This window comes from Ranitomeya imitator, chromosome 6 (assembly GCF_032444005.1).
Source record: "Ranitomeya imitator isolate aRanImi1 chromosome 6, aRanImi1.pri, whole genome shotgun sequence".
Taxonomy (NCBI): domain Eukaryota; kingdom Metazoa; phylum Chordata; class Amphibia; order Anura; family Dendrobatidae; genus Ranitomeya; species Ranitomeya imitator.
Genome location: NC_091287.1, coordinates 13,605,773 through 13,616,320, shown reverse-complemented (window position 1 = coordinate 13,616,320; position 10,548 = coordinate 13,605,773). Strand labels below are relative to the sequence as shown.

General features: G+C 47.8%; 1 protein-coding gene across 2 annotated transcripts in view; it reads right to left on the bottom strand.

Annotated features, from left to right (window-relative positions):
- CSPG5 (chondroitin sulfate proteoglycan 5) overlaps positions 1-10,548 on the bottom strand; it is a 115,873-nt gene that overhangs the window by 7,044 nt on the left and 98,281 nt on the right. The window lies entirely within an intron of this gene.

The following is a 10,548-nucleotide window of genomic DNA, read 5'->3' as shown; positions in this document are numbered from 1 at the left end:
TCCTAATCAGGGACAGGGCCAGGGGGGGGGTTCATCTATAATTGCCCCCCTCCCCATAAAGACCATCACATTAGTCTATTACCAGGACGGTCAATAGGTGGGAACATCACGCACAGCGGCTCTCACTGCAGAACATCAATAGTAAAGCCACTGTACATCCAGACTGGAGCGATGGGACCTACAGCTTATCTCTGAAGTTCGGAGGATTTAAAGGGGAAGTGCACGTAATGACAAGCATCAATGTATAGATCCAGAATCAGGGGCTGTGATACATTGTAACCAGATTCTCTTACAAAACCTGCAGGGAACACAGAAAGGGAAGTTCCTGATCCTTACAATATTCAAAAAAGGTATATTAAAAATGTTTGTACGAAGCCTGGAAATCCCTTTAATAAAGACCCGACTCCAACATTACTCTGGACCCCTAAATTGTCTGGTATTTAGGGGGGAATCTGTGATGGTGACTCAAATGCAGATTACTAGAGCCCAAGTCAACCCCAGATCCCAAATTTTAGGCTACAGATCAGACCCCTTTAATTGCTCTGGGTTCTCCTTGGCCCTGGTTGCTGCCACACTTGCTGCCCAGAATCAAGATGTCCCATGTGTCACTGCTGGGAGTACCGGGAGCTTGCAGTAACGAAACCGGCCCCGCCTTAGTAACATTAAAAAAAAATGAAAACCCCAAAAATGAGAAAAAGAAAAGTAATTCTAAGTGCTGGGTGCATGGGAATGGGGCAATCTGGGATCACCGATGATAGAAATGCTGCCCCGCTCCAGGACGGCCGCGCACTGACTCGTCTAGGGAAGAGGAGGCTTATAAAGGTCCACGCCACCGGTCACATGACTTCACACCACCCTCCTGATTGGCTGCTCAGACCTACACATGTCACAGATGAAAGAAGCCTGTTGGGATGTACCACTTCAGTCACTGATAGGGGGGGTTTAAGGGAAATTAATAAGGACTGGCATTCTTTTTTTTGAAAATGAAAAGTGTAAAAAAAAAATAATAATAATAATTGATGAAAAACAATAATCCATAATCTAGAATTTCGCTCGTCAGCAATGAGCTCCTTTGTGTCAGAGCCTCGGCGGCGGATTAATCGCGGCCGGTTCACTCAGACGGTAATTGTTGTCCCTGGGCCTTTTTCCCGCCTGGAGTCCGGATCTGGTTGCCTAGCAACAGCCGTCTCGGCACACAACGGTCCAGTGAGCATCCCTCACACAGCGCGAGCCCCCCCGGAGTCACCGCCATGGAGGGATATTCATCGTGACCACAAACCACCCTCCTGTCCTGCTCTCCACACTGATACATTGTGACAAGGCCTCAGCTGCACGAGTCTATAGCAGAGACTCCCAGGGTCTCCTGCTCACACTGCTGAGGGTTTGTTACAATGTATCCGTGGCACACCATGCTGCTCCCTCTGCGGCGACGATCCTTGCGGTGATTCCGGGTTATTCCAGGATTGTCAGGACGGTGACGCCGGCCGCCGCGGTGCCCAGATGCTTCCAGTCGCGTGAAGGGATAAATGTCGGATTTAGGCGCAGACTTGGCAGGACGCCGCCGCCGTCTTTTCTACTGTACCCATATCGCTGCACACAGAGCTCGCTTAACCCCTCACACTCCTCGGCCATTTGCATTGGTACAGCAGAAATGGTTAAAAAGATGAAATGTAGAGAAACCTGTCTGCGGTCTCATCACGGAGTCAATCTCCATGTCCTCGACATACTTTACACTGCAGCTTTGCTCTACTTGGCTGCATTGTCTATTGGAGTCAGAGATCCCAACTCCTGCCTTAGCAAAGGTTTACTGTCCTCCCCTTCCATGCTTTACCCTGCAGGCTGTCCTGCCCCTTCCATGCTTTACCCTGCAGGCTGTCCTGCCCCTTCCATGCTTTACCCTGCAGGCTGTCCTGCCCCTTCCATGCTTTACCCTGCAGGCTGTCTTCCCCTTCCATGCTTTACCCTGCAGGCTGTCCTGCCCCTTCCATGCTTTACCCTGCAGGCTGTCCTGCCCCTTCCATGCTTTACCCTGCAGGCTGTCCTCCCCTTCCATGCTTTACCCTGCAGGCTGTCCTGCCCCTTCCATGCTTTACCCTGCAGGCTGTCCTGCCCCTTCCATGCTTTACCCTGCAGGCTGTCCTCCCCTTCCATGCTTTACCCTGCAGGCTGTCCTCCCCTTCCATGCTTTACCCTGCAGGCTGTCCTGCCCCTTCCGTGCTTTACCCTGCAGGCTGTCCTCCCCTTCCATGCTTTACCCTGCAGACTGTCCTGCCCTTCCGTGCTTTACCCTGCAGGCTGTCCTCCCCTTCCATGCTTTACCCTGCAGGCTGTCCTGCCCCTTCCGTGCTTTACCCTGCAGGCTGTCCTGCCCCTTCCATGCTTTACCCTGCAGGCTGTCCTCCCCTTCCATGCTTTACCCTGCAGACTGTCCTGCCCTTCCGTGCTTTACCCTGCAGGCTGTCCTCCCCTTCCATGCTTTACCCTGCAGGCTGTCCTGCCCCTTCCGTGCTTTACCCTGCAGGCTGTCCTCCCCTTCCGTGCTTTACCCTGCAGGCTGTCCTGCCCCTTCCATGCTTTACCCTGCAGGCTGTCCTGCCCCTTCCGTGCTTTACCCTGCAGGCTATCCTCCCCTTCCGTGCTTTACCCTGCAGGCTGTCCTGCCCCTTCCGTGCTTTACCCTGCAGGCTGTCCTCCCCTTCCGTGCTTTACCCTGCAGGCTGTCCTCCCCTTCCATGCTTTACCCTGCAGGCTGGCCTCCCCTTTCATGCTTTACCCTGCAGGCTGTCCTCCCCTTCCATGCTTTACCCTGCAGGCTGTCCTGCCCCTTCCGTGCTTTACCCTGCAGGCTGTCCTCCCCTTCCGTGCTTTACCCTGCAGGCTGTCCTGCCCCTTCCATGCTTTACCCTGCAGGCTGTCCTCCCCTTCCGTGCTTTACCCTGCAGGCTGTCCTGCCCCTTCCATGCTTTACCCTGCAGGCTGTCCTGCCCCTTCCATGCTTTACCCTGCAGGCTGTCCTCCCCTTCCGTGCTTTACCCTGCAGGCTGTCCTGCCCCTTCCATGCTTTACCCTGCAGGCTGTCCTCCCCTTCCATGCTTTACCCTGCAGGCTGGCCTCCCCTTTCATGCTTTACCCTGCAGGCTGGCCTCCCCTTCCATGCTTTACCCTGCAGGCTGTCCTGCCCCTTCCGTGCTTTACCCTGCAGGCTGTCCTCCCCTTCCGTGCTTTACCCTGCAGGCTGTCCTGCCCCTTCCATGCTTTACCCTGCAGGCTGTCCTCCCCTTCCGTGCTTTACCCTGCAGGCTGTCCTGCCCCTTCCGTGCTTTACCCTGCAGGCTGTCCTGCCCCTTCCATGCTTTACCCTGCAGGCTGTCCTCCCCTTCCGTGCTTTACCCTGCAGGCTGTCCTGCCCCTTCCATGCTTTACCCTGCAGGCTGTCCTGCCCCTTCCGTGCTTTACCCTGCAGGCTATCCTCCCCTTCCGTGCTTTACCCTGCAGGCTGTCCTGCCCCTTCCATGCTTTACCCTGCAGGCTGTCATCCCCTTCCATGCTTTACCCTGCAGGCTGTCCTGCCCCATCCATGCTTTACCCTGCAGACTGGCCTCCCCTTCCATGCTTTACCCTGCAGCACTGATTATTCTGATTGGTAGTATGTAAGCATAAATTCCATATATGCAGACACAATTCTGTATCAGTGAGAACAGAACATTATACAAGTAACAAAACCTCCAGTGTGAGGAGGAAACCAGGAAACTACAGCAAAAGAATAGGGAGGAGCCTCAATGAGGGGAGGAGCCTCAGCAAGGGGAGGAACCTCAGTAAGGGAGGAGCCTCAATGTCTGCTCTTTTCAAGACTACACATGGAACATTTTGAAGTCTGAACAAGTCTAAACAACCTGTTCCCGTAAATGTCACCTAAACCAAAAATACTTCTTACTATCAAAATGTCTCCACCAAATAAACAATCTGCACATAGAGACAAAAGATTGTAATCACTGATAACCAACAATAGAGTCCTGAGTTACATGTTACATACAGCATACTCCAGAGCTGCACTCACTATTCTGCTGGTGCAGTCACTGTGTACATACATTAAATTACTGATCCTGAGTTACATCCTGTATTATACCCCAGAGCTGCACTCACACTGTGTACATTACATTACATTACTGATCCAGAGTTACCTCCTGTATTATACTCCAGAGCTGCACTCACTATTCTGCTGGTGCAGTCACTGTGTACATTACATTACTGATCCTGAGTTATATCCTGTATTATACCCCAGAGCTGCACTCACTATTCTGCTGGTGCAGTCACTGTGTACATACATTACTGATCCTGAGTTACATCCTGTATTATACCCCAGAGCTGCACTCACTATTCTGCTGGTGCAGTCACTGTGTACATACATTACATTACTGATCCTGAGTTACATCCTGTATTATACTCCAGAGCTGCGCTCACTATTCTGTTGGTGCAGTCACTGTGTACATACATTACATTACTGATCCTGAGTTACATCCTGTATTATACTCCAGAGCTGCACTCACTATTCTGCTGGTGCAGTCACTGTGTACATACATTACACTACTGATCCTGAGTTACCTCCTGTATTATCCTCCAGAGCTGCACTCACTATTCTGCTGGTGCAGTCACTGTGTACATACATTACATTACTGATCCTGAGTTACATCCTGTATTATACCCCAGAGCTGCACTCGCTATTCTGCTGGTGCAGTCACTGTGTACATACATTACATTACTGATCCTGAGTTACCTCCTGTATTTTACCCCAGAGCTGCGCTCACTATTCTGCTGGTGCAGTCACTGTGTACATACATTACATTACTGATCCTGAGTTACATCCTGTATTATATCCCAGAGCTGCACTCCCTATTCTGCTGGTGCAGTCACTGTGTACATACATTACATTACTGATCCTGAGTAACATCCTGTATTATACCCCAGAGCTGCACTCGCTATTCTGCTGGTGCAGTCACTGCGAACATTCATTACATTACTGATCCTGAGTTACATCCTGTATTATATCCCAGAGCTGCACTCACTATTCTGCTGGTGCAGTCACTGTGTACATACATTACATTACTGATCCTGAGTTACATCCTGTATTATACCCCAGAGCTGCACTCGCTATTCTGCTGTTGCAGTCACTGTGTACATACATTACATTACTGATCCTGAGTTACATCCTGTATTATATCCCAGAGCTGCAATCACTATTCTGCTGGTGCAGTCACTGTGTACATACATTACATTACTGATCCTGAGTTACATCCTGTATTAAACCCCAGAGCTGCACTCACTATTCTGCTGGTGCAGTCACTGTGTACATACATTACATTACTGATCCTGAGTTACATCCTGTATTATACCCCAGAGCTGCACTCACTATTCTGCTGGTGCAGTCACTGTGTACATACATTACATTACTGATCCTGAGTTACATCCTGTATTATATCCCAGAGCTGCACTCACTATTCTGCTGGTGCAGTCACTGTGTTCATACATTACATTACTGATCCTGAGTTGCATCCTGTATTATATCCCAGAGCTGCAATCACTAGTCTGCTGGTGCAGTCACTGTGTACATACATTACATTACTGATCCTGAGTTACATCCTGTATTAAACCCCAGAGCTGCACTCACTATTCTGCTGGTGCAGTCACTGTGTACATACATTACTGATCCTGAGTTACATCCTGTATTAAACCCCAGAGCTGCACTCACTATTCTGCTGGTGCAGTCACTGTGTACATACATTACATTACTGATCCTGAGTTACATCCTGTATTATACCCCAGAGCTGCACTCACTATTCTGCTGGTGCAGTCACTGTGTACATACATTACATTACTGATCCTGAGTTACATCCTGTATTATATCCCAGAGCTGCACTCACTATTCTGCTGGTGCAGTCACTGTGTTCATACATTACATTACTGATCCTGAGTTACATCCTGTATTATATCCCAGAGCTGCAATCACTATTCTGCTGGTGCAGTCACTGTGTACATACATTACATTACTGATCCTGAGTTACATCCTGTATTAAACCCCAGAGCTGCACTCACTATTCTGCTGGTGCAGTCACTGTGTACATACATTACTGATCCTGAGTTACATCCTGTATTAAACCCCAGAGCTGCACTCACTATTCTGCTGGTGCAGTCACTGTGTACATACATTACATTACTGATCCTGAGTTACATCCTGTATTATACCCCAGAGCTGCACTCACTATTCTGCTGGTGCAGTCACTGTGTACATACATTACATTACTGATCCTGAGTTACATCCTGTATTATACCCCAGAGCTGCACTCACTATTCTGCTGGTGCAATCACTGTGCACATACATTACATTACTGATCCTGAGTTACATCCTGTATTATACTCCAGAGCTGCACTCACTATTCTGCTGGTGCAATCACTGTGCACATACATTACATTACTGATCCTGAGTTACATCCTGTATTATACTCCAGAGCTGCACTCACTATTCTGCTGGTGCAATCACTGTGTACATACATTACAGTACTGATTCTGAGTTACACCCTGTATTATACCCCAGAGCTGCACTCACTATTCTGCTGGTGCAGTCACTGTGTACATACATTACTGATCCTGAGTCACATCCTGTATTATACCCCAGAGTTGCACTCACTATTCTGCTGGTGCAATCACTGTGTACATACATTACAATACTGATCCTAAGTTACACCCTGTATTATACCCCAGAGCTGCACTCACTATTCTGCTGGTGCAGTCACTGTGTACATACATTACATTACTGATCCTGAGTTACATCCTGTATTATACCCCAGAGCTGCACTCACTATTCTGCTGGTGCAGTCACTGTGTACATACATTACTGATCCTGAGTTACATCCTGTATTATACCCCAGAGCTGCACTCACTATTCTGCTGGTGCAGTCACTGTGTACATACATTACTGATCCTGAGTCACATCCTGTATTAAACCCCAGAGCTGCACTCACTATTCTGCTGGTGCAGTCACTGTGTACATACATTACATTACTGATCCTGAGTTACATCCTGTATTATACCCCAGAGTTGCACTCACTATTCTGCTGGTGCAATCACTGTGTACATACATTACAATACTGATCCTAAGTTACACCCTGTATTATACCCCAGAGCTGCACTCACTATTCTGCTGGTGCAGTCACTGTGTACATACATTACATTACTGATCCTGAGTTACATCCTGTATTATACCCCAGAGCTGCACTCACTATTCTGCTGGTGCAATCACTGTGTACATACATTACAATACTGATCCTAAGTTACACCCTGTATTATACCCCAGAGCTGCACTCACTATTCTGCTGGTGCAGTCACTGTGTACATACATTACATTACTGATCCTGAGTTACATCCTGTATTATACCCCAGAGCTGCACTCACTATTCTGCTGGTGCAGTCACTGTGTACATACATTACTGATCCTGCATTACATCCTGTATTATACCCCAGAGCTGCACTCACTATTCTGCTGGTGCAGTCACTGTGTACATACATTACATTACTGATCCTGAGTTACATCCTGTATTATACCCCAGAGCTGCACTCACTATTCTGCTGGTGCAATCACTGTGTACATACATTACAATACTGATCCTAAGTTACACCCTGTATTATACCCCAGAGCTGCACTCACTATTCTGCTGGTGCAGTCACTGTGTACATACATTACATTACTGATCCTGAGTTACATCCTGTATTATACCCCAGAGCTGCACTCACTATTCTGCTGGTGCAGTCACTGTGTACATACATTACTGATCCTGCATTACATCCTGTATTATACCCCAGAGCTGCACTCACTATTCTGCTGGTGCAGTCACTGTGTACATACATTACTGATCCTGCATTACATCCTGTATTATACTCTAGAGCTGCACTCACTATTCTGCCGCTGTATGTTCTTCCTGTTTGCATTGCTGCTGTCCATGTATTACAGGTAGTAATGATTATTCCGTACAGTCTGACATACACGGTGATGTTGTGACACCTGGTACCGACCATGAAGGGTGACAGGAGGGTTGTCGGACATAGAGAGAACATGAAGCAGACAGCGTCTAGCTGGGATATCACTGTGGGAGGGCGGGTTCAGAGGGTCCCGTATATAATGATGTATACATCGTGTTCTACTCCCATATATATGTGACAAGATGGATTTAATCAGAATGTGTAACTCCAGTAACTCATACAGACGTGTGTTGTTGTGTCTGAGGGTAAATACGTTGTGCAGTGACCCTTACAGGATCCAGTAGAAACCTGTCTGTAGTACTTCACATACAGGCAACATCAAGAGCAAAAAAGGTGAGCGAGAACGAAGATGCTGCAGTGAAGGGGTAAGGGTCAAGGGTCATTAAAGTGCAGTGTTATGTACAGCAGATGGAAAACAAACGTTCAGCGTTCATAATAGTGCACACTTAATATAGCAGAGTAAAACAATAGCAAACAATATGCAGAGCGGCTTAAATGTGAAAAATAGAGACAAGATGCAAGAGATGAAGACAAGGAGATGTGAGAGATGGCGAGAAGGAGACACTAGAGATGAAGACAAGGAGACACAAGAAGGAGACGAAGGAACGCAAGAGATGGAGATGAGGAGACACGAGAGATGGAGATGAGGAGACACGAGAGATGGAGATGAGGAGACATGAGAGATGGAGATGAGACACGAGAGATGGAGATGAGGAGACACGAGAGATGGAGATGAGGAGACACGAGAGATGGAGATGAGGAGACACGAGAGATGGAGATGAGGAGACACAAGAGATGGAGATGAGGAGACACAAGAGATAGAGATGAGATGGAGACGAGACATGAGAGATGGAGACAAGGAGACACGAGAAGGAGACAAGGGAACACAAGAGATGGAGATGAGGAAACGCAAGAGATAGAGATGAGATGGAGACGAGACATGAGAGATGGAGACAAGGAGACACGAGAAGGAGACAAGGGAACACAAGAGATGAAGATGAGGAGACTCGAGAGATGGAGATGAGGAGACACGAGAGATGGCACGAGATGAATACACGAGAGGTAGATGAGGAGACACGAGAGAGGGAGATGAGGAGACACGAGAGATGGAGACAAGGAGACATGAGAGATGGAGATGAGGAGACACGAGAGATGGAGATGAGGAGACACGAGAGATGGAGATGAGGAGACACGAGAGATGGAGATGAGGAGACACGAGAGATGGAGATGAGGAAACGCAAGAGATAGAGATGAGATGGAGACGAGACATGAGAGATGGAGACAAGGAGACACGAGAAGGAGACAAGGGAACACAAGAGATGAAGATGAGGAGACTCGAGAGATGGAGATGAGGAGACACGAGAGATGGCACGAGATGAATACGCAAAAGAGGTAGATGAGGAGACACGAGAGAGGGAGATGAGGAGACACGAGAGATGGAGACGAGGAGACATGAGAGATGGAGACAAGGAGACACGAGATGGAGATGCAAAAGATGGAGATGAGAAGACACAAGAGATGGAGACAAGGAAACGCAAGATATAGAGATGAGATGGAGACGAGACATGAGAGATGGAGACAAGGAGACACGAGAAGGAGACAAGGGAACACAAGAGATGAAGATGAGGAGACACGAGAGATGGAGATGAGGAGACATGAGAGATGGCACGAGATGGATACGCAAGAGAGGTAGATGAGGAGACACGAGAGGAGACAAGGAGACACGAGATGGAGACGCAAAAGATGGAGATGAGGAGACACAAGAGTTAGAGACAAGGAAACACGAGAGATGGAGATGAGGAGCCACGAGAGATGGAGACAAGGAGACACGAGAGATGGAGACAAGGAGACACAAGATGGAGGCAATAAAACAAAGAGATGGAGATGAGGAGACACGAAAGATGGAGACGAGGAAATACAAGAGATGTAGACACGGAGACACAAGAGATGGGGACAAAGAGACACAAGAGATGGAGACAAGGAGACACAAGATTGAGACGAGGAAACGCAATAGATGAAGACGAGAAAATGCGAGAGATGGAGACAAGGAGACAGGAGAGATGGAGACGAGGAGACACGAGAGATGTAGGTGAGGAAATACAAGAGATATACACAAAAACATAGAAAAATGGAGATGAGGAGACAAGAAATAGAGATGAGGAGACAAAAAAAAAGAGATGGAGACAAGACACAAGAGATGGAAATGAAGAGACAAAAGAGATGAAATGAAGAGACAAAAGAGACTCAATACATGGAGAAAAGATGCAAGAGATGTAGACAAGGTACACAAGAGATGGAGACGGGCGACACAAAAGATGGAGACGAGGAGACAACAGCTGGAAACAAGTTGCAAGAGATGGAAAGGAAGAGACAAGAGATGGAGACAAGATGCAAGAGATGGTGAAGAGGAGGTACAAGAGATTGAGACTAGTAGACACAAGAGATGGAGAAGAGATGCAAGAGATTGAGATGAGTAAACAGAAGAGAGGGAGACAAGGAGACACAAAATATGGAGAT